Raw genomic sequence first — 25,132 nt, forward strand, 5'->3', positions numbered from 1 at the left:
ACCGGGGGATCGCTTCTGTCTGGAGCTGGCACCTGCGCCTTCCGCACACTCAGATTTGCCGCACATTCCAATGGCCAAGCTCCTTCTTAGGCAAGTTGAAAGCAGCTGTCAGAAGGCTGTGCTCCTTGTCAGATGGAAGCAGCAGCAGGCACAGAGGAGTTTGGCAAGCACTAAAGAGCCACAGAAGAGCGTGGCCTAGCAAAATGGGCCAGGAAAAAGCATTTGCTACATGTGCCCTTGTTGTCGCCTAACAACGGGTAGCAGCATAAACCAGATGCGGGTGAAGTTCTTGCAGGTGACATCTAACGTCAAATGAGCAAACCGGCTTACCACAGCTACGGTCCTCTGGCAGTCTGAAAGCTTTGCGCACAAGCCGGATGCTAAGCGCCTTCCTGTGCCTTTTGGCAGTGCTCGTGCATGCCAGTACTAGGCGTGAATGGTCACTATCCCGCACACACGTTTCGTTGTGCCCGTTGCCAAGCGCTCTGGAGCACTGTTTATGACGAAAGCGGAACACCTCTTGCCGTTCCATTCTCAGAGCTCCTGAGTTAAGCAACCTGCGACTCTTGGCGCGAATGCCAGTGGAAAACATTTCCAATGCGTCTGGCAAATAGAAACTGAACCGGGGGATCGCTTTTGTCTGGAGCTGGCACCTGCGCCTTCCGCACACTCAGATTTGCCGCACATTCCAATGGCCAAGCTCCTTCTTAGGCAAGTTGAAAGCAGCTGTCAGAAGGCTGTGCTCCTTGTCAGATGGAAGCAGCAGCAGGCACAGAGGAGTTTGGCAAGCACTAAAGAGCCACAGAAGAGCGTGGCCTAGCAAAATGGGCCAGGAAAAAGCATTTGCTACATGTGCCCTTGTTGTCGCCTAACAACGGGTAGCAGCATAAACCAGATGCGGGTGAAGTTCTTGCAGGTGACATCTAACGTCAAATGAGCAAACCGGCTTACCACAGCTACGGTCCTCTGGCAGTCTGAAAGCTTTGCGCACAAGCCGGATGCTAAGCGCCTTCCTGTGCCTTTTGGCAGTGCTCGTGCATTGCCAGCACTAGGCGGGAATGGTCACTATCCCGCACACACGTTTCGTTGTGCCCGTTGCCAAGCGCTCTGGAGCACTGTTTATGACGAAAGCGGAACACCTCTTGCCGTTCCATTCTCAGAGCTCCTGAGTTAAGCAACCTGCGACTCTTGGCGCGAATGCCAGTGGAAAACATTTCCAATGCGTCTGGCAAATAGAAACTGAACCGGGGGATCGCTTCTGTCTGGAGCTGGCACCTGCGCCTTCCGCACACTCAGATTTGCCGCACATTCCAATGGCCAAGCTCCTTCTTAAGCAAGTTGAAAGCAGCTGTCAGAAGGCTGTGCTCCTTGTCAGATGGAAGCAGCAGCAGGCACAGAGGAGTTTGGCAAGCACTAAAGAGCCACAGAAGAGCGTGGCCTAGCAAAATGGGCCAGGAAAAAGCATTTGCTACATGTGCCCTTGTTGTCGCCTAACAACGGGTAGCAGCATAAACCAGATGCCGGTGAAGTTCTTGCAGGTGACATCTAACGTCAAATGAGCAAACCGGCTTACCACAGCTACGGTCCTCTGGCAGTCTGAAAGCTTTGCGCACAAGCCGGATGCTAAGCGCCTTCCTGTGCCTTTTGGCAGTGCTCGTGCATTGCCAGCACTAGGCGTGAATGGTCACTATCCCGCACACACGTTTCGTTGTGCCCGTTGCCAAGCGCTCTGGAGCACTGTTTATGACGAAAGCGGAACACCTCTTGCCGTTCCATTCTCAGAGCTCCTGAGTTAAGCAACCTGCGACTCTTGGCGCGAATGCCAGTGGAAAACATTTCCAATGCGTCTGGCAAATAGAAACTGAACCGGGGGATCGCTTCTGTCTGGAGCTGGCACCTGCGCCTTCCGCACACTCAGATTTGCCGCACATTCCAATGGCCAAGCTCCTTCTTAAGCAAGTTGAAAGCAGCTGTCAGAAGGCTGTGCTCCTTGTCAGATGGAAGCAGGGGCAGGCACAGAGGAGTTTGGCAAGCACTAAAGAGCCACAGAAGAGCGTGGCCTAGCAAAATGGGCCAGGAAAAAGCATTTGCTACATGTGCCCTTGTTGTCGCCTAACAACGGGTAGCAGCATAAACCAGATGCGGGTGAAGTTCTTGCAGGTGACATCTAACGTCAAATGAGCAAACCGGCTTACCACAGCTACGGTCCTCTGGCAGTCTGAAAGCTTTGCGCACAAGCCGGATGCTAAGCGCCTTCCTGTGCCTTTTGGCAGTGCTCGTGCATGCCAGTACTCGGCGTGAATGGTCACTATCCCGCACACACGTTTCGTTGTGCCCGTTGCCAAGCGCTCTGGAGCACTGTTTATGACGAAAGCGGAACACCTCTTGCCGTTCCATTCTCAGAGCTCCTGAGTTAAGCAACCTGCGACTCTTGGCGCGAATGCCAGTGGAAAACATTTCCAATGCGTCTGGCAAATAGAAACTGAACCGGGGGATCGCTTTTGTCTGGAGCTGGCACCTGCGCCTTCCGCACACTCAGATTTGCCGCACATTCCAATGGCCAAGCTCCTTCTTAGGCAAGTTGAAAGCAGCTGTCAGAAGGCTGTGCTCCTTGTCAGATGGAAGCAGCAGCAGGCACAGAGGAGTTTGGCAAGCACTAAAGAGCCACAGAAGAGCGTGGCCTAGCAAAATGGGCCAGGAAAAAGCATTTGCTACATGTGCCCTTGTTGTCGCCTAACAACGGGTAGCAGCATAAACCAGATGCGGGTGAAGTTCTTGCAGGTGACATCTAACGTCAAATGAGCAAACCGGCTTACCACAGCTACGGTCCTCTGGCAGTCTGAAAGCTTTGTGCACAAGCCGGATGCTAAGCGCCTTCCTGTGCCTTTTGGCAGTGCTCGTGCATTGCCAGCACTAGGCGGGAATGGTCACTATCCCGCACACACGTTTCGTTGTGCCCGTTGCCAAGCGCTCTGGAGCACTGTTTATGACGAAAGCGGAACACCTCTTGCCGTTCCATTCTCAGAGCTCCTGAGTTAAGCAACTTGCGACTCTTGGCGCGAATGCCAGTGGAAAACATTTCCAATGCGTCTGGCAAATAGAAACTGAACCGGGGGATCGCTTTTGTCTGGAGCTGGCACCTGCGCCTTCCGCACACTCAGATTTGCCGCACATTCGAATGGCCAAGCTCCTTCTTAAGCAAGTTGAAAGCAGCTGTCAGAAGGCTGTGCTCCTTGTCAGATGGAAGCAGCAGCAGGCACAGAGGAGTTTGGCAAGCACTAAAGAGCCACAGAAGAGCGTGGCCTAGCAAAATGGGCCAGGAAAAAGCATTTGCTACATGTGCCCTTGTTGTCGCCTAACAACGGGTAGCAGCATAAACCAGATGCGGGTGAAGTTCTTGCAGGTGACATCTAACGTCAAATGAGCAAACCGGCTTACCACAGCTACGGTCCTCTGGCAGTCTGAAAGCTTTGCGCACAAGCCGGATGCTAAGCGCCTTCCTGTGCCTTTTGGCAGTGCTCGTGCATTGCCAGCACTAGGCGGGAATGGTCACTATCCCGCACACACGTTTCGTTGTGCCCGTTGCCAAGCGCTCTGGAGCACTGTTTATGACGAAAGCGGAACACCTCTTGCCGTTCCATTCTCAGAGCTCCTGAGTTAAGCAACCTGCGACTCTTGGCGCGAATGCCAGTGGAAAACATTTCCAATGCGTCTGGCAAATAGAAACTGAACCGGGGGATCGCTTCTGTCTGGAGCTGGCACCTGCGCCTTCCGCACACTCAGATTTGCCGCACATTCCAATGGCCAAGCTCCTTCTTAGGCAAGTTGAAAGCAGCTGTCAGAAGGCTGTGCTCCTTGTCAGATGGAAGCAGCAGCAGGCACAGAGGAGTTTGGCAAGCACTAAAGAGCCACAGAAGAGCGTGGCCTAGCAAAATGGGCCAGGAAAAAGCATTTGCTACATGTGCCCTTGTTGTCGCCTAACAACGGGTAGCAGCATAAACCAGATGCGGGTGAAGTTCTTGCAGGTGACATCTAACGTCAAATGAGCAAACCGGCTTACCACAGCTACGGTCCTCTGGCAGTCTGAAAGCTTTGCGCACAAGCCGGATGCTAAGCGCCTTCCTGTGCCTTTTGGCAGTGCTCGTGCATGCCAGTACTAGGCGGGAATGGTCACTATCCCGCACACACGTTTCGTTGTGCCCGTTGCCAAGCGCTCTGGAGCACTGTTTATGACGAAAGCGGAACACCTCTTGCCGTTCCATTCTCAGAGCTCCTGAGTTAAGCAACCTGCGACTCTTGGCGCGAATGCCAGTGGAAAACATTTCCAATGCGTCTGGCAAATAGAAACTGAACCGGGGGATCGCTTTTGTCTGGAGCTGGCACCTGCGCCTTCCGCACACTCAGATTTGCCGCACATTCCAATGGCCAAGCTCCTTCTTAAGCAAGTTGAAAGCAGCTGTCAGAAGGCTGTGCTCCTTGTCAGATGGAAGCAGCAGCAGGCACAGAGGAGTTTGGCAAGCACTAAAGAGCCACAGAAGAGCGTGGCCTAGCAAAATGGGCCAGGAAAAAGCATTTGCTACATGTGCCCTTGTTGTCGCCTAACAACGGGTAGCAGCATAAACCAGATGCCGGTGAAGTTCTTGCAGGTGACATCTAACGTCAAATGAGCAAACCGGCTTACCACAGCTACGGTCCTCTGGCAGTCTGAAAGCTTTGCGCACAAGCCGGATGCTAAGCGCCTTCCTGTGCCTTTTGGCAGTGCTCGTGCATTGCCAGCACTAGGCGGGAATGGTCACTATCCCGCACACACGTTTCGTTGTGCCCGTTGCCAAGCGCTCTGGAGCACTGTTTATGACGAAAGCGGAACACCTCTTGCCGTTCCATTCTCAGAGCTCCTGAGTTAAGCAACCTGCGACTCTTGGCGCGAATGCCAGTGGAAAACATTTCCAATGCGTCTGGCAAATAGAAACTGAACCGGGGGATCGCTTCTGTCTGGAGCTGGCACCTGCGCCTTCCGCACACTCAGATTTGCCGCACATTCCAATGGCCAAGCTCCTTCTTAAGCAAGTTGAAAGCAGCTGTCAGAAGGCTGTGCTCCTTGTCAGATGGAAGCAGCAGCAGGCACAGAGGAGTTTGGCAAGCACTAAAGAGCCACAGAAGAGCGTGGCCTAGCAAAATGGGCCAGGAAAAAGCATTTGCTACATGTGCCCTTGTTGTCGCCTAACAACGGGTAGCAGCATAAACCAGATGCGGGTGAAGTTCTTGCAGGTGACATCTAACATCAAATGAGCAAACCGGCTTACCACAGCTACGGTCCTCTGGCAGTCTGAAAGCTTTGCGCACAAGCCGGATGCTAAGCGCCTTCCTGTGCCTTTTGGCAGTGCTCGTGCATTGCCAGCACTAGGCGGGAATGGTCACTATCCCGCACACACGTTTCGTTGTGCCCGTTGCCAAGCGCTCTGGAGCACTGTTTATGACGAAAGCGGAACACCTCTTGCCGTTCCATTCTCAGAGCTCCTGAGTTAAGCAACCTGCGACTCTTGGCGCGAATGCCAGTGGAAAACATTTCCAATGCGTCTGGCAAATAGAAACTGAACCGGGGGATCGCTTCTGTCTGGAGCTGGCACCTGCGCCTTCCGCACACTCAGATTTGCCGCACATTCCAATGGCCAAGCTCCTTCTTAAGCAAGTTGAAAGCAGCTGTCAGAAGGCTGTGCTCCTTGTCAGATGGAAGCAGCAGCAGGAACAGAGGAGTTTGGCAAGCACTAAAGAGCCACAGAAGAGCGTGGCCTAGCAAAATGGGCCAGGAAAAAGCATTTGCTACATGTGCCCTTGTTGTCGCCTAACAACGGGTAGCAGCATAAACCAGATGCGGGTGAAGTTCTTGCAGGTGACATCTAACGTCAAATGAGCAAACCGGCTTACCACAGCTACGGTCCTCTGGCAGTCTGAAAGCTTTGCGCACAAGCCGGATGCTAAGCGCCTTCCTGTGCCTTTTGGCAGTGCTCGTGCATTGCCAGCACTAGGCGGGAATGGTCACTATCCCGCACACACGTTTCGTTGTGCCCGTTGCCAAGCGCTCTGGAGCACTGTTTATGACGAAAGCGGAACACCTCTTGCCGTTCCATTCTCAGAGCTCCTGAGTTAAGCAACTTGCGACTCTTGGCGCGAATGCCAGTGGAAAACATTTCCAATGCGTCTGGCAAATAGAAACTGAACCGGGGGATCGCTTTTGTCTGGAGCTGGCACCTGCGCCTTCCGCACACTCAGATTTGCCGCACATTCGAATGGCCAAGCTCCTTCTTAAGCAAGTTGAAAGCAGCTGTCAGAAGGCTGTGCTCCTTGTCAGATGGAAGCAGCAGCAGGCACAGAGGAGTTTGGCAAGCACTAAAGAGCCACAGAAGAGCGTGGCCTAGCAAAATGGGCCAGGAAAAAGCATTTGCTACATGTGCCCTTGTTGTCGCCTAACAACGGGTAGCAGCATAAACCAGATGCGGGTGAAGTTCTTGCAGGTGACATCTAACGTCAAATGAGCAAACCGGCTTACCACAGCTACGGTCCTCTGGCAGTCTGAAAGCTTTGCGCACAAGCCGGATGCTAAGCGCCTTCCTGTGCCTTTTGGCAGTGCTCGTGCATTGCCAGCACTAGGCGGGAATGGTCACTATCCCGCACACACGTTTCGTTGTGCCCGTTGCCAAGCGCTCTGGAGCACTGTTTATGACGAAAGCGGAACACCTCTTGCCGTTCCATTCTCAGAGCTCCTGAGTTAAGCAACCTGCGACTCTTGGCGCGAATGCCAGTGGAAAACATTTCCAATGCGTCTGGCAAATAGAAACTGAACCGGGGGATCGCTTCTGTCTGGAGCTGGCACCTGCGCCTTCCGCACACTCAGATTTGCCGCACATTCCAATGGCCAAGCTCCTTCTTAAGCAAGTTGAAAGCAGCTGTCAGAAGGCTGTGCTCCTTGTCAGATGGAAGCAGCAGCAGGCACAGAGGAGTTTGGCAAGCACTAAAGAGCCACAGAAGAGCGTGGCCTAGCAAAATGGGCCAGGAAAAAGCATTTGCTACATGTGCCCTTGTTGTCGCCTAACAACGGGTAGCAGCATAAACCAGATGCGGGTGAAGTTCTTGCAGGTGACATCTAACATCAAATGAGCAAACCGGCTTACCACAGCTACGGTCCTCTGGCAGTCTGAAAGCTTTGCGCACAAGCCGGATGCTAAGCGCCTTCCTGTGCCTTTTGGCAGTGCTCGTGCATTGCCAGCACTAGGCGGGAATGGTCACTATCCCGCACACACGTTTCGTTGTGCCCGTTGCCAAGCGCTCTGGAGCACTGTTTATGACGAAAGCGGAACACCTCTTGCCGTTCCATTCTCAGAGCTCCTGAGTTAAGCAACCTGCGACTCTTGGCGCGAATGCCAGTGGAAAACATTTCCAATGCGTCTGGCAAATAGAAACTGAACCGGGGGATCGCTTTTGTCTGGAGCTAGCACCTGCGCCTTCCGCACACTCAGATTTGCCGCACATTCCAATGGCCAAGCTCCTTCTTAAGCAAGTTGAAAGCAGCTGTCAGAAGGCTGTGCTCCTTGTCAGATGGAAGCAGCAGCAGGCACAGAGGAGTTTGGCAAGCACTAAAGAGCCACAGAAGAGCGTGGCCTAGCAAAATGGGCCAGGAAAAAGCATTTGCTACATGTGCCCTTGTTGTCGCCTAACAACGGGTAGCAGCATAAACCAGATGCGGGTGAAGTTCTTGCAGGTGACATCTAACGTCAAATGAGCAAACCGGCTTACCACAGCTACGGTCCTCTGGCAGTCTGAAAGCTTTGCGCACAAGCCGGATGCTAAGCGCCTTCCTGTGCCTTTTGGCAGTGCTCGTGCATGCCAGTACTCGGCGTGAATGGTCACTATCCCGCACACACGTTTCGTTGTGCCCGTTGCCAAGCGCTCTGGAGCACTGTTTATGACGAAAGCGGAACACCTCTTGCCGTTCCATTCTCAGAGCTCCTGAGTTAAGCAACCTGCGACTCTTGGCGCGAATGCCAGTGGAAAACATTTCCAATGCGTCTGGCAAATACAAACTGAACCGGGGGATCGCTTTTGTCTGGAGCTGGCACCTGCGCCTTCCACACACTCAGATTTGCCGCACATTCCAATGGCCAAGCTCCTTCTTAAGCAAGTTGAAAGCAGCTGTCAGAAGGCTGTGCTCCTTGTCAGATGGAAGCAGCAGCAGGCACAGAGGAGTTTGGCAAGCACTAAAGAGCCACAGAAGAGCGTGGCCTAGCAAAATGGGCCAGGAAAAAGCATTTGCTACATGTGCCCTTGTTGTCGCCTAACAACGGGTAGCAGCATAAACCAGATGCGGGTGAAGTTCTTGCAGGTGACATCTAACGTCAAATGAGCAAACCGGCTTACCACAGCTACGGTCCTCTGGCAGTCTGAAAGCTTTGCGCACAAGCCGGATGCTAAGCGCCTTCCTTTGCCTTTTGGCAGTGCTCGTGCATTGCCAGCACTAGGCGTGAATGGTCACTATCCCGCACACACGTTTCGTTGTGCCCGTTGCCAAGCGCTCTGGAGCACTGTTTATGACGAAAGCGGAACACCTCTTGCCGTTCCATTCTCAGAGCTCCTGAGTTAAGCAACCTGCGACTCTTGGCGCGAATGCCAGTGGAAAACATTTCCAATGCGTCTGGCAAATAGAAACTGAACCGGGGGATCGCTTCTGTCTGGAGCTGGCACCTGCGCCTTCCGCACACTCAGATTTGCCGCACATTCCAATGGCCAAGCTCCTTCTTAAGCAAGTTGAAAGCAGCTGTCAGAAGGCTGTGCTCCTTGTCAGATGGAAGCAGCAGCAGGAACAGAGGAGTTTGGCAAGCACTAAAGAGCCACAGAAGAGCGTGGCCTAGCAAAATGGGCCAGGAAAAAGCATTTGCTACATGTGCCCTTGTTGTCGCCTAACAACGGGTAGCAGCATAAACCAGATGCGGGTGAAGTTCTTGCAGGTGACATCTAACGTCAAATGAGCAAACCGGCTTACCACAGCTACGGTCCTCTGGCAGTCTGAAAGCTTTGCGCACAAGCCGGATGCTAAGCGCCTTCCTGTGCCTTTTGGCAGTGCTCGTGCATTGCCAGCACTAGGCGGGAATGGTCACTATCCCGCACACACGTTTCGTTGTGCCCGTTGCCAAGCGCTCTGGAGCACTGTTTATGACGAAAGCGGAACACCTCTTGCCGTTCCATTCTCAGAGCTCCTGAGTTAAGCAACTTGCGACTCTTGGCGCGAATGCCAGTGGAAAACATTTCCAATGCGTCTGGCAAATAGAAACTGAACCGGGGGATCGCTTCTGTCTGGAGCTGGCACCTGCGCCTTCCGCACACTCAGATTTGCCGCACATTCCAATGGCCAAGCTCCTTCTTAGGCAAGTTGAAAGCAGCTGTCAGAAGGCTGTGCTCCTTGTCAGATGGAAGCAGCAGCAGGCACAGAGGAGTTTGGCAAGCACTAAAGAGCCACAGAAGAGCGTGGCCTAGCAAAATGGGCCAGGAAAAAGCATTTGCTACATGTGCCCTTGTTGTCGCCTAACAACGGGTAGCAGCATAAACCAGATGCGGGTGAAGTTCTTGCAGGTGACATCTAACGTCAAATGAGCAAACTGGCTTACCACAGCTACGGTCCTCTGGCAGTCTGAAAGCTTTGCGCACAAGCCGGATGCTAAGCGCCTTCCTGTGCCTTTTGGCAGTGCTCGTGCATGCCAGTACTAGGCGTGAATGGTCACTATCCCGCACACACGTTTCGTTGTGCCCGTTGCCAAGCGCTCTGGAGCACTGTTTATGACGAAAGCGGAACACCTCTTGCCGTTCCATTCTCAGAGCTCCTGAGTTAAGCAACCTGCGACTCTTGGCGCGAATGCCAGTGGAAAACATTTCCAATGCGTCTGGCAAATAGAAACTGAACCGGGGGATCGCTTTTGTCTGGAGCTGGCACCTGCGCCTTCCGCACACTCAGATTTGCCGCACATTCCAATGGCCAAGCTCCTTCTTAGGCAAGTTGAAAGCAGCTGTCAGAAGGCTGTGCTCCTTGTCAGATGGAAGCAGCAGCAGGCACAGAGGAGTTTGGCAAGCACTAAAGAGCCACAGAAGAGCGTGGCCTAGCAAAATGGGCCAGGAAAAAGCATTTGCTACATGTGCCCTTGTTGTCGCCTAACAACGGGTAGCAGCATAAACCAGATGCCGGTGAAGTTCTTGCAGGTGACATCTAACGTCAAATGAGCAAACCGGCTTACCACAGCTACGGTCCTCTGGCAGTCTGAAAGCTTTGCGCACAAGCCGGATGCTAAGCGCCTTCCTGTGCCTTTTGGCAGTGCTCGTGCATTGCCAGCACTAGGCGGGAATGGTCACTATCCCGCACACACGTTTCGTTGTGCCCGTTGCCAAGCGCTCTGGAGCACTGTTTATGACGAAAGCGGAACACCTCTTGCCGTTCCATTCTCAGAGCTCCTGAGTTAAGCAACCTGCGACTCTTGGCGCGAATGCCAGTGGAAAACATTTCCAATGCGTCTGGCAAATAGAAACTGAACCGGGGGATCGCTTCTGTCTGGAGCTGGCACCTGCGCCTTCCGCACACTCAGATTTGCCGCACATTCCAATGGCCAAGCTCCTTCTTAAGCAAGTTGAAAGCAGCTGTCAGAAGGCTGTGCTCCTTGTCAGATGGAAGCAGCAGCAGGCACAGAGGAGTTTGGCAAGCACTAAAGAGCCACAGAAGAGCGTGGCCTAGCAAAATGGGCCAGGAAAAAGCATTTGCTACATGTGCCCTTGTTGTCGCCTAACAACGGGTAGCAGCATAAACCAGATGCGGGTGAAGTTCTTGCAGGTGACATCTAACATCAAATGAGCAAACCGGCTTACCACAGCTACGGTCCTCTGGCAGTCTGAAAGCTTTGCGCACAAGCCGGATGCTAAGCGCCTTCCTGTGCCTTTTGGCAGTGCTCGTGCATTGCCAGCACTAGGCGGGAATGGTCACTATCCCGCACACACGTTTCGTTGTGCCCGTTGCCAAGCGCTCTGGAGCACTGTTTATGACGAAAGCGGAACACCTCTTGCCGTTCCATTCTCAGAGCTCCTGAGTTAAGCAACCTGCGACTCTTGGCGCGAATGCCAGTGGAAAACATTTCCAATGCGTCTGGCAAATAGAAACTGAACCGGGGGATCGCTTTTGTCTGGAGCTAGCACCTGCGCCTTCCGCACACTCAGATTTGCCGCACATTCCAATGGCCAAGCTCCTTCTTAAGCAAGTTGAAAGCAGCTGTCAGAAGGCTGTGCTCCTTGTCAGATGGAAGCAGCAGCAGGCACAGAGGAGTTTGGCAAGCACTAAAGAGCCACAGAAGAGCGTGGCCTAGCAAAATGGGCCAGGAAAAAGCATTTGCTACATGTGCCCTTGTTGTCGCCTAACAACGGGTAGCAGCATAAACCAGATGCGGGTGAAGTTCTTGCAGGTGACATCTAACGTCAAATGAGCAAACCGGCTTACCACAGCTACGGTCCTCTGGCAGTCTGAAAGCTTTGCGCACAAGCCGGATGCTAAGCGCCTTCCTGTGCCTTTTGGCAGTGCTCGTGCATGCCAGTACTCGGCGTGAATGGTCACTATCCCGCACACACGTTTCGTTGTGCCCGTTGCCAAGCGCTCTGGAGCACTGTTTATGACGAAAGCGGAACACCTCTTGCCGTTCCATTCTCAGAGCTCCTGAGTTAAGCAACCTGCGACTCTTGGCGCGAATGCCAGTGGAAAACATTTCCAATGCGTCTGGCAAATAGAAACTGAACCGGGGGATCGCTTTTGTCTGGAGCTGGCACCTGCGCCTTCCGCACACTCAGATTTGCCGCACATTCCAATGGCCAAGCTCCTTCTTAGGCAAGTTGAAAGCAGCTGTCAGAAGGCTGTGCTCCTTGTCAGATGGAAGCAGCAGCAGGCACAGAGGAGTTTGGCAAGCACTAAAGAGCCACAGAAGAGCGTGGCCTAGCAAAATGGGCCAGGAAAAAGCATTTGCTACATGTGCCCTTGTTGTCGCCTAACAACGGGTAGCAGCATAAACCAGATGCGGGTGAAGTTCTTGCAGGTGACATCTAACGTCAAATGAGCAAACCGGCTTACCACAGCTACGGTCCTCTGGCAGTCTGAAAGCTTTGCGCACAAGCCGGATGCTAAGCGCCTTCCTGTGCCTTTTGGCAGTGCTCGTGCATTGCCAGCACTAGGCGGGAATGGTCACTATCCCGCACACACGTTTCGTTGTGCCCGTTGCCAAGCGCTCTGGAGCACTGTTTATGACGAAAGCGGAACACCTCTTGCCGTTCCATTCTCAGAGCTCCTGAGTTAAGCAACTTGCGACTCTTGGCGCGAATGCCAGTGGAAAACATTTCCAATGCGTCTGGCAAATAGAAACTGAACCGGGGGATCGCTTTTGTCTGGAGCTGGCACCTGCGCCTTCCGCACACTCAGATTTGCCGCACATTCGAATGGCCAAGCTCCTTCTTAAGCAAGTTGAAAGCAGCTGTCAGAAGGCTGTGCTCCTTGTCAGATGGAAGCAGCAGCAGGCACAGAGGAGTTTGGCAAGCACTAAAGAGCCACAGAAGAGCGTGGCCTAGCAAAATGGGCCAGGAAAAAGCATTTGCTACATGTGCCCTTGTTGTCGCCTAACAACGGGTAGCAGCATAAACCAGATGCGGGTGAAGTTCTTGCAGGTGACATCTAACGTCAAATGAGCAAACCGGCTTACCACAGCTACGGTCCTCTGGCAGTCTGAAAGCTTTGCGCACAAGCCGGATGCTAAGCGCCTTCCTGTGCCTTTTGGCAGTGCTCGTGCATTGCCAGCACTAGGCGGGAATGGTCACTATCCCGCACACACGTTTCGTTGTGCCCGTTGCCAAGCGCTCTGGAGCACTGTTTATGACGAAAGCGGAACACCTGTTGCCGTTCCATTCTCAGAGCTCCTGAGTTAAGCAACCTGCGACTCTTGGCGCGAATGCCAGTGGAAAACATTTCCAATGCGTCTGGCAAATACAAACTGAACCGGGGGATCGCTTTTGTCTGGAGCTAGCACCTGCGCCTTCCGCACACTCAGATTTGCCGCACATTCCAATGGCCAAGCTCCTTCTTAGGCAAGTTGAAAGCAGCTGTCAGAAGACTGTGCTCCTTGTCAGATGGAAGCAGCAGCAGGCACAGAGGAGTTTGGCAAGCACTAAAGAGCCACAGAAGAGCGTGGCCTAGCAAAATGGGCCAGGAAAAAGCATTTGCTACATGTGCCCTTGTTGTCGCCTAACAACGGGTAGCAGCATAAACCAGATGCGGGTGAAGTTCTTGCAGGTGACATCTAACGTCAAATGAGCAAACCGGCTTACCACAGCTACGGTCCTCTGGCAGTCTGAAAGCTTTGCGCACAAGCCGGATGCTAAGCGCCTTCCTTTGCCTTTTGGCAGTGCTCGTGCATTGCCAGCACTAGGCGGGAATGGTCACTATCCCGCACACACGTTTCGTTGTGCCCGTTGCCAAGCGCTCTGGAGCACTGTTTATGACGAAAGCGGAACACCTCTTGCCGTTCCATTCTCAGAGCTCCTGAGTTAAGCAACCTGCGACTCTTGGCGCGAATGCCAGTGGAAAACATTTCCAATGCGTCTGGCAAATAGAAACTGAACCGGGGGATCGCTTCTGTCTGGAGCTGGCACCTGCGCCTTCCGCACACTCAGATTTGCCGCACATTCCAATGGCCAAGCTCCTTCTTAGGCAAGTTGAAAGCAGCTGTCAGAAGGCTGTGCTCCTTGTCAGATGGAAGCAGCAGCAGGCACAGAGGAGTTTGGCAAGCACTAAAGAGCCACAGAAGAGCGTGGCCTAGCAAAATGGGCCAGGAAAAAGCATTTGCTACATGTGCCCTTGTTGTCGCCTAACAACGGGTAGCAGCATAAACCAGATGCGGGTGAAGTTCTTGCAGGTGACATCTAACGTCAAATGAGCAAACCGGCTTACCACAGCTACGGTCCTCTGGCAGTCTGAAAGCTTTGCGCACAAGCCGGATGCTAAGCGCCTTCCTGTGCCTTTTGGCAGTGCTCGTGCATTGCCAGCACTAGGCGGGAATGGTCACTATCCCGCACACACGTTTCGTTGTGCCCGTTGCCAAGCGCTCTGGAGCACTGTTTATGACGAAAGCGGAACACCTCTTGCCGTTCCATTCTCAGAGCTCCTGAGTTAAGCAACTTGCGACTCTTGGCGCGAATGCCAGTGGAAAACATTTCCAATGCGTCTGGCAAATAGAAACTGAACCGGGGGATCGCTTTTGTCTGGAGCTGGCACCTGCGCCTTCCGCACACTCAGATTTGCCGCACATTCGAATGGCCATGCTCCTTCTTAAGCAAGTTGAAAGCAGCTGTCAGAAGGCTGTGCTCCTTGTCAGATGGAAGCAGCAGCAGGCACAGAGGAGTTTGGCAAGCACTAAAGAGCCACAGAAGAGCGTGGCCTAGCAAAATGGGCCAGGAAAAAGCATTTGCTACATGTGCCCTTGTTGTCGCCTAACAACGGGTAGCAGCATAAACCAGATGCGGGTGAAGTTCTTGCAGGTGACATCTAACGTCAAATGAGCAAACCGGCTTACCACAGCTACGGTCCTCTGGCAGTCTGAAAGCTTTGCGCACAAGCCGGATGCTAAGCGCCTTCCTGTGCCTTTTGGCAGTGCTCGTGCATTGCCAGCACTAGGCGGGAATGGTCACTATCCCGCACACACGTTTCGTTGTGCCCGTTGCCAAGCGCTCTGGAGCACTGTTTATGACGAAAGCGGAACACCTCTTGCCGTTCCATTCTCAGAGCTCCTGAGTTAAGCAACCTGCGACTCTTGGCGCGAATGCCAGTGGAAAACATTTCCAATGCGTCTGGCAAATAGAAACTGAACCGGGGGATCGCTTCTGTCTGGAGCTGGCACCTGCGCCTTCCGCACACTCAGATTTGCCGCACATTCCAATGGCCAAGCTCCTTCTTAGGCAAGTTGAAAGCAGCTGTCAGAAGGCTGTGCTCCTTGTCAGATGGAAGCAGCAGCAGGCACAGAGGAGTTTGGCAAGCACTAAAGAGCCACAGAAGAGCGTGGCCTAGCAAAATGGGCCAGGAAAAAGCATTTGCTACATGTGCCCTTGTTGTCGCCTAACAACGGGTAGCAGCATAAACCAGATGCGGGTGAAGTTCTTGCAGGTGACATCTAACGTCAAATGAGCAAACCGGCTTACCACAGCTACGGTCCTCTGGCAGTCTGAAAGCTTTGCGCACAAGCCGGATGCTAAGCGCCTTCCTGTGCCTTTTGGCAGTGCTCGTGCATGCCAGTACTAGGCGTGAATGGTCACTATCCCGCACACACGTTTCGTTGTGCCCGTTGCCAAGCGCTCTGGAGCACTGTTTATGACGAAAGCGGAACACCTCTTGCCGTTCCATTCTCAGAGCTCCTGAGTTAAGCAACCTGCGACTCTTGGCGCGAATGCCAGTGGAAAACATTTCCAATGCGTCTGGCAAATAGAAACTGAACCGGGGGATCGCTTTTGTCTGGAGCTGGCACCTGCGCCTTCCGCACACTCAGATTTGCCGCACATTCCAATGGCCAAGCTCCTTCTTAGGCAAGTTGAAAGCAGCTGTCAGAAGGCTGTGCTCCTTGTCAGATGGAAGCAGCAGCAGGCACAGAGGAGTTTGGCAAGCACTAAAGAGCCACAGAAGAGCGTGGCCTAGCAAAATGGGCCAGGAAAAAGCATTTGCTACATGTGCCCTTGTTGTCGCCTAACAACGGGTAGCAGCATAAACCAGATGCGGGTGAAGTTCTTGCAGGTGACATCTAACGTCAAATGAGCAAACCGGCTTACCACAGCTACGGTCCTCTGGCAGTCTGAAAGCTTTGCGCACAAGCCGGATGCTAAGCGCCTTCCTGTGCCTTTTGGCAGTGCTCGTGCATTGCCAGCACTAGGCGGGAATGGTCACTATCCCGCACACACGTTTCGTTGTGCCCGTTGCCAAGCGCTCTGGAGCACTGTTTATGACGAAAGCGGAACACCTCTTGCCGTTCCATTCTCAGAGCTCCTGAGTTAAGCAACCTGCGACTCTTGGCGCGAATGCCAGTGGAAAACATTTCCAATGCGTCTGGCAAATAGAAACTGAACCGGGGGATCGCTTCTGTCTGGAGCTGGCACCTGCGCCTTCCGCACACTCAGATTTGCCGCACATTCCAATGGCCAAGCTCCTTCTTAAGCAAGTTGAAAGCAGCTGTCAGAAGGCTGTGCTCCTTGTCAGATGGAAGCAGCAGCAGGCACAGAGGAGTTTGGCAAGCACTAAAGAGCCACAGAAGAGCGTGGCCTAGCAAAATGGGCCAGGAAAAAGCATTTGCTACATGTGCCCTTGTTGTCGCCTAACAACGGGTAGCAGCATAAACCAGATGCGGGTGAAGTTCTTGCAGGTGACATCTAACATCAAATGAGCAAACCGGCTTACCACAGCTACGGTCCTCTGGCAGTCTGAAAGCTTTGCGCACAAGCCGGATGCTAAGCGCCTTCCTGTGCCTTTTGGCAGTGCTCGTGCATTGCCAGCACTAGGCGGGAATGGTCACTATCCCGCACACACGTTTCGTTGTGCCCGTTGCCAAGCGCTCTGGAGCACTGTTTATGACGAAAGCGGAACACCTCTTGCCGTTCCATTCTCAGAGCTCCTGAGTTAAGCAACCTGCGACTCTTGGCGCGAATGCCAGTGGAAAACATTTCCAATGCGTCTGGCAAATAGAAACTGAACCGGGGGATCGCTTTTGTCTGGAGCTAGCACCTGCGCCTTCCGCACACTCAGATTTGCCGCACATTCGAATGGCCAAGCTCCTTCTTAAGCAAGTTGAAAGCAGCTGTCAGAAGGCTGTGCTCCTTGTCAGATGGAAGCAGCAGCAGGCACAGAGGAGTTTGGCAAGCACTAAAGAGCCACAGAAGAGCGTGGCCTAGCAAAATGGGCCAGGAAAAAGCATTTGCTACATGTGCCCTTGTTGTCGCCTAACAACGGGTAGCAGCATAAACCAGATGCGGGTGAAGTTCTTGCAGGTGACATCTAACGTCAAATGAGCAAACTGGCTTACCACAGCTACGGTCCTCTGGCAGTCTGAAAGCTTTGCGCACAAGCCGGATGCTAAGCGCCTTCCTGTGCCTTTTGGCAGTGCTCGTGCATGCCAGTACTAGGCGTGAATGGTCACTATCCCGCACACACGTTTCGTTGTGCCCGTTGCCAAGCGCTCTGGAGCACTGTTTATGACGAAAGCGGAACACCTCTTGCCGTTCCATTCTCAGAGCTCCTGAGTTAAGCAACCTGCGACTCTTGGCGCGAATGCCAGTGGAAAACATTTCCAATGCGTCTGGCAAATAGAAACTGAACCGGGGGATCGCTTTTGTCTGGAGCTGGCACCTGCGCCTTCCGCACACTCAGATTTGCCGCACATTCCAATGGCCAAGCTCCTTCTTAGGCAAGTTGAAAGCAGCTGTCAGAAGGCTGTGCTCCTTGTCAGATGGAAGCAGCAGCAGGCACAGAGGAGTTTGGCAAGCACTAAAGAGCCACAGAAGAGCGTGGCCTAGCAAAATGGGCCAGGAAAAAGCATTTGCTACATGTGCCCTTGTTGTCGCCTAACAACGGGTAGCAGCATAAACCAGATGCCGGTGAAGTTCTTGCAGGTGACATCTAACGTCAAATGAGCAAACCGGCTTACCACAGCTACGGTCCTCTGGCAGTCTGAAAGCTTTGCGCACAAGCCGGATGCTAAGCGCCTTCCTGTGCCTTTTGGCAGTGCTCGTGCATTGCCAGCACTAGGCGTGAATGGTCACTATCCCGCACACACGTTTCGTTGTGCCCGTTGCCAAGCGCTCTGGAGCACTGTTTATGACGAAAGCGGAACACCTCTTGCCGTTCCATTCTCAGAGCTCCTGAGTTAAGCAACCTGCGACTCTTGGCGCGAATGCCAGTGGAAAACATTTCCAATGCGTCTGGCAAATAGAAACTGAACCGGGGGATCGCTTCTGTCTGGAGCTGGCACCTGCGCCTTCCGCACACTCAGATTTGCCGCACATTCCAATGGCCAAGCTCCTTCTTAAGCAAGTTGAAAGCAGCTGTCAGAAGGCTGTGCTCCTTGTCAGATGGAAGCAGCAGCAGGCACAGAGGAGTTTGGCAAGCACTAAAGAGCCACAGAAGAGCGTGGCCTAGCAAAATGGGCCAGGAAAAAGCATTTGCTACATGTGCCCTTGTTGTCGCCTAACAACGGGTAGCAGCATAAACCAGATGCGGGTGAAGTTCTTGCAGGTGACATCTAACATCAAATGAGCAAACCGGCTTACCACAGCTACGGTCCTCTGGCAGTCTGAAAGCTTTGCGCACAAGCCGGATGCTAAGCGCCTTCCTGTGCCTTTTGGCAGTGCTCGTGCATTGCCAGCACTAGGCGGGAATGGTCACTATCCCGCACACACGTTTCGTTGTGCCCGTTGCCAAGCGCTCTGGAGCACTGTTTATGACGAAAGCGGAACACCTCTTGCCGTTCCATTCTCAGAGCTCCTGAGTTAAGCAACCTGCGACTCTTGGCGCGAATGCCAGTGGAAAACATTTCCAATGCGTCTGGCAAATAGAAACTGAACCGGGGGATCGCTTTTGTCTGGAGCTGGCACCTGCGCCTTCCGCACACTCAGATTTGCCGCACATTCCAATGGCCAAGCTCCTTCTTAAGCAAGTTGAAAGCAGCTGTCAGAAGGCTGTGCTCCTTGTCAGATGGAAGCAGCAGCAGGCACAGAGGAGTTTGGCAAGCACTAAAGAGCCACAGAAGAGCGTGGCCTAGCAAAATGGGCCAGGAAAAAGCATTTGCTACATGTGCCCTTGTTGTCGCCTAACAACGGGTAGCAGCATAAACCAGATGCGGGTGAAGTTCTTGCAGGTGACATCTAACGTCAAATGAGCAAACCGGCTTACCACAGCTACGGTCCTCTGGCAGTCTGAAAGCTTTGCGCACAAGCCGGATGCTAAGCGCCTTCCTGTGCCTTTTGGCAGTGCTCGTGCATGCCAGTACTCGGCGTGAATGGTCACTATCCCGCACACACGTTTCGTTGTGCCCGTTGCCAAGCGCTCTGGAGCACTGTTTATGACGAAAGCGGAACACCTGTTGCCGTTCCATTCTCAGAGCTCCTGAGTTAAGCAACCTGCGACTCTTGGCGCGAATGCCAGTGGAAAACATTTCCAATGCGTCTGGCAAATAGAAACTGAACCGGGGGATCGCTTTTGTCTGGAGCTGGCACCTGCGCCTTCCGCACACTCAGATTTGCCGCACATTCCAATGGCCAAGCTCCTTCTTAGGCAAGTTGAAAGCAGCTGTCAGAAGGCTGTGCTCCTTGTCAGATGGAAGCAGCAGCAGGCACAGAGGAGTTTGGCAAGCACTAAAGAGCCACAGAAGAGCGTGGCCTAGCAAAATGGGCCAGGAAAAAGCATTTGCTACATGTGCCCTTGTTGTCGCCTAACAACGGGTAGCAGCATAAACCAGATGCGGGTGAAGTTCTTGCAGGTGACATCTAACGTCAAATGAGCAAACCGGCTTACCACAGCTACGGTCCTCTGGCAGTCTGAAAGCTTTGCGCACAAGCCGGATGCTAAGCGCCTTCCTGTGCCTTTTGGCAGTGCTCGTGCATTGCCAGCACTAGGCGGGAATGGTCACTATCCCGCACACACGTTTCGTTGTGCCCGTTGCCAAGCGCTCTGGAGCACTGTTTATGACGAAAGCGGAACACCTCTTGCCGTTCCATTCTCAGAGCTCCTGAGTTAAGCAACTTGCGACTCTTGGCGCGAATGCCAGTGGAAAACATTTCCAATGCGTCTGGCAAATAGAAACTGAACCGGGGGATCGCTTTTGTCTGGAGCTGGCACCTGCGCCTTCCGCACACTCAGATTTGCCGCACATTCGAATGGCCAAGCTCCTTCTTAAGCAAGTTGAAAGCAGCTGTCAGAAGGCTGTGCTCCTTGTCAGATGGAAGCAGCAGCAGGCACAGAGGAGTTTGGCAAGCACTAAAGAGCCACAGAAGAGCGTGGCCTAGCAAAATGGGCCAGGAAAAAGCATTTGCTACATGTGCCCTTGTTGTCGCCTAACAACGGGTAGCAGCATAAACCAGATGCGGGTGAAGTTCTTGCAGGTGACATCTAACGTCAAATGAGCAAACCGGCTTACCACAGCTACGGTCCTCTGGCAGTCTGAAAGCTTTGCGCACAAGCCGGATGCTAAGCGCCTTCCTGTGCCTTTTGGCAGTGCTCGTGCATTGCCAGCACTAGGCGGGAATGGTCACTATCCCGCACACACGTTTCGTTGTGCCCGTTGCCAAGCGCTCTGGAGCACTGTTTATGACGAAAGCGGAACACCTGTTGCCGTTCCATTCTCAGAGCTCCTGAGTTAAGCAACCTGCGACTCTTGGCGCGAATGCCAGTGGAAAACATTTCCAATGCGTCTGGCAAATACAAACTGAACCGGGGGATCGCTTTTGTCTGGAGCTAGCACCTGCGCCTTCCGCACACTCAGATTTGCCGCACATTCCAATGGCCAAGCTCCTTCTTAGGCAAGTTGAAAGCAGCTGTCAGAAGACTGTGCTCCTTGTCAGATGGAAGCAGCAGCAGGCACAGAGGAGTTTGGCAAGCACTAAAGAGCCACAGAAGAGCGTGGCCTAGCAAAATGGGCCAGGAAAAAGCATTTGCTACATGTGCCCTTGTTGTCGCCTAACAACGGGTAGCAGCATAAAGCAGATGCGGGTGAAGTTCTTGCAGGTGACATCTAACGTCAAATGAGCAAACCGGCTTACCACAGCTACGGTCCTCTGGCAGTCTGAAAGCTTTGCGCACAAGCCGGATGCTAAGCGCCTTCCTTTGCCTTTTGGCAGTGCTCGTGCATTGCCAGCACTAGGCGTGAATGGTCACTATCCCGCACACACGTTTCGTTGTGCCCGTTGCCAAGCGCTCTGGAGCACTGTTTATGACGAAAGCGGAACACCTCTTGCCGTTCCATTCTCAGAGCTCCTGAGTTAAGCAACCTGCGACTCTTGGCGCGAATGCCAGTGGAAAACATTTCCAATGCGTCTGGCAAATAGAAACTGAACCGGGGGATCGCTTCTGTCTGGAGCTGGCACCTGCGCCTTCCGCACACTCAGATTTGCCGCACATTCCAATGGCCAAGCTCCTTCTTAGGCAAGTTGAAAGCAGCTGTCAGAAGGCTGTGCTCCTTGTCAGATGGAAGCAGCAGCAGGCACAGAGGAGTTTGGCAAGCACTAAAGAGCCACAGAAGAGCGTGGCCTAGCAAAATGGGCCAGGAAAAAGCATTTGCTACATGTGCCCTTGTTGTCGCCTAACAACGGGTAGCAGCATAAACCAGATGCGGGTGAAGTTCTTGCAGGTGACATCTAACGTCAAATGAGCAAACCGGCTTACCACAGCTACGGTCCTCTGGCAGTCTGAAAGCTTTGCGCACAAGCCGGATGCTAAGCGCCTTCCTGTGCCTTTTGGCAGTGCTCGTGCATTGCCAGCACTAGGCGGGAATGGTCACTATCCCGCACACACGTTTCGTTGTGCCCGTTGCCAAGCGCTCTGGAGCACTGTTTATGACGAAAGCGGAACACCTCTTGCCGTTCCATTCTCAGAGCTCCTGAGTTAAGCAACTTGCGACTCTTGGCGCGAATGCCAGTGGAAAACATTTCCAATGCGTCTGGCAAATAGAAACTGAACCGGGGGATCGCTTTTGTCTGGAGCTGGCACCTGCGCCTTCCGCACACTCAGATTTGCCGCACATTCGAATGGCCATGCTCCTTCTTAAGCAAGTTGAAAGCAGCTGTCAGAAGGCTGTGCTCCTTGTCAGATGGAAGCAGCAGCAGGCACAGAGGAGTTTGGCAAGCACTAAAGAGCCACAGAAGAGCGTGGCCTAGCAAAATGGGCCAGGAAAAAGCATTTGCTACATGTGCCCTTGTTGTCGCCTAACAACGGGTAGCAGCATAAACCAGATGCGGGTGAAGTTCTTGCAGGTGACATCTAACGTCAAATGAGCAAACCGGCTTACCACAGCTACGGTCCTCTGGCAGTCTGAAAGCTTTGCGCACAAGCCGGATGCTAAGCGCCTTCCTGTGCCTTTTGGCAGTGCTCGTGCATTGCCAGCACTAGGCGGGAATGGTCACTATCCCGCACACACGTTTCGTTGTGCCCGTTGCCAAGCGCTCTGGAGCACTGTTTATGACGAAAGCGGAACACCTCTTGCCGTTCCATTCTCAGAGCTCCTGAGTTAAGCAACCTGCGACTCTTGGCGCGAATGCCAGTGGAAAACATTTCCAATGCGTCTGGCAAATAGAAACTGAACCGGGGGATCGCTTCTGTCTGGAGCTGGCACCTGCGCCTTCCGCACACTCAGATTTGCCGCACATTCCAATGGCCAAGCTCCTTCTTAGGCAAGTTGAAAGCAGCTGTCAGAAGGCTGTGCTCCTTGTCAGATGGAAGCAGCAGCAGGCACAGAGGAGTTTGGCAAGCACTAAAGAGCCACAGAAGAGCGTGGCCTAGCAAAATGGGCCAGGAAAAAGCATTTGCTACATGTGCCCTTGTTGTCGCCTAACAACGGGTAGCAGCATAAACCAGATGCGGGTGAAGTTCTTGCAGGTGACATCTAACGTCAAATGAGCAAACCGGCTTACCACAGCTACGGTCCTCTGGCAGTCTGAAAGCTTTGCGCACAAGCCGGATGCTAAGCGCCTTCCTGTGCCTTTTGGCAGTGCTCGTGCATGCCAGTACTAGGCGTGAATGGTCACTATCCCGCACACACGTTTCGTTGTGCCCGTTGCCAAGCGCTCTGGAGCACTGTTTATGACGAAAGCGGAACACCTCTTGCCGTTCCATTCTCAGAGCTCCTGAGTTAAGCAACCTGCGACTCTTGGCGCGAATGCCAGTGGAAAACATTTCCAATGCGTCTGGCAAATAGAAACTGAACCGGGGGATCGCTTTTGTCTGGAGCTGGCACCTGCGCCTTCCGCACACTCAGATTTGCCGCACATTCCAATGGCCAAGCTCCTTCTTAGGCAAGTTGAAAGCAGCTGTCAGAAGGCTGTGCTCCTTGTCAGATGGAAGCAGCAGCAGGCACAGAGGAGTTTGGCAAGCACTAAAGAGCCACAGAAGAGCGTGGCCTAGCAAAATGGGCCAGGAAAAAGCATTTGCTACATGTGCCCTTGTTGTCGCCTAACAACGGGTAGCAGCATAAACCAGATGCGGGTGAAGTTCTTGCAGGTGACATCTAACGTCAAATGAGCAAACCGGCTTACCACAGCTACGGTCCTCTGGCAGTCTGAAAGCTTTGCGCACAAGCCGGATGCTAAGCGCCTTCCTGTGCCTTTTGGCAGTGCTCGTGCATTGCCAGCACTAGGCGTGAATGGTCACTATCCCGCACACACGTTTCGTTGTGCCCGTTGCCAAGCGCTCTGGAGCACTGTTTATGATGAAAGCGGAACACCTCTTGCCGTTCCATTCTCAGAGCTCCTGAGTTAAGCAACCTGCGACTCTTGGCGCGAATGCCAGTGGAAAACATTTCCAATGCGTCTGGCAAATAGAAACTGAACCGGGGGATCGCTTTTGTCTGGAGCTAGCACCTGCGCCTTCCGCACACTCAGATTTGCCGCACATTCCAATGGCCAAGCTCCTTCTTAAGCAAGTTGAAAGCAGCTGTCAGAAGGCTGTGCTCCTTGTCAGATGGAAGCAGCAGCAGGCACAGAGGAGTTTGGCAAGCACTAAAGAGCCACAGAAGAGCGTGGCCTAGCAAAATGGGCCAGGAAAAAGCATTTGCTACATGTGCCCTTGTTGTCGCCTAACAACGGGTAGCAGCATAAACCAGATGCGGGTGAAGTTCTTGCAGGTGACATCTAACGTCAAATGAGCAAACCGGCTTACCACAGCTACGGTCCTCTGGCAGTCTGAAAGCTTTGCGCACAAGCCGGATGCTAAGCGCCTTCCTGTGCCTTTTGGCAGTGCTCGTGCATTGCCAGCACTAGGCGGGAATGGTCACTATCCCGCACACACGTTTCGTTGTGCCCGTTGCCAAGCACTCTGGAGCACTGTTTATGACGAAAGCGGAACACCTCTTGCCGTTCCATTCTCAGAGCTCCTGAGTTAAGCAACCTGCGACTCTTGGCGCGAATGCCAGTGGAAAACATTTCCAATGCGTCTGGCAAATAGAAACTGAACCGGGGGATCGCTTCTGTCTGGAGCTGGCACCTGCGCCTTCCGCACACTCAGATTTGCCGCACATTCCAATGGCCAAGCTCCTTCTTAGGCAAGTTGAAAGCAGCTGTCAGAAGGCTGTGCTCCTTGTCAGATGGAAGCAGCAGCAGGCACAGAGGAGTTTGGCAAGCACTAAAGAGCCACAGAAGAGCGTGGCCTAGCAAAATGGGCCAGGAAAAAGCATTTGCTACATGTGCCCTTGTTGTCGCCTAACAACGGGTAGCAGCATAAACCAGATGCGGGTGAAGTTCTTGCAGGTGACATCTAACGTCAAATGAGCAAACCGGCTTACCACAGCTACGGTCCTCTGGCAGTCTGAAAGCTTTGCGCACAAGCCGGATGATAAGCGCCTTCCTGTGCCTTTTGGCAGTGCTCGTGCATTGCCAGCACTAGGCGGGAATGGTCACTATCCCGCACACACGTTTCGTTGTGCCCGTTGCCAAGCGCTCTGGAGCACTGTTTATGACGAAAGCGGAACACCTCTTGCCGTTCCATTCTCAGAGCTCCTGAGTTAAGCAACTTGCGACTCTTGGCGCGAATGCCAGTGGAAAACATTTCCAATGCGTCTGGCAAATAGAAACTGAACCGGGGGATCGCTTTTGTCTGGAGCTGGCACCTGCGCCTTCCGCACACTCAGATTTGCCGCACATTCCAATGGCCAAGCTCCTTCTTAAGCAAGTTGAAAGCAGCTGTCAGAAGGCTGTGCTCCTTGTCAGATGGAAGCAGCAGCAGGCACAGAGGAGTTTGGCAAGCACTAAAGAGCCACAGAAGAGCGTGGCCTAGCAAAATGGGCCAGGAAAAAGCATTTGCTACATGTGCCCTTGTTGTCGCCTAACAACGGGTAGC

The sequence above is a fragment of the Poecile atricapillus genome, chromosome 33 (assembly GCF_030490865.1).
Source record: "Poecile atricapillus isolate bPoeAtr1 chromosome 33, bPoeAtr1.hap1, whole genome shotgun sequence".
NCBI classification, from domain to species: Eukaryota; Metazoa; Chordata; class Aves; order Passeriformes; family Paridae; genus Poecile; species Poecile atricapillus.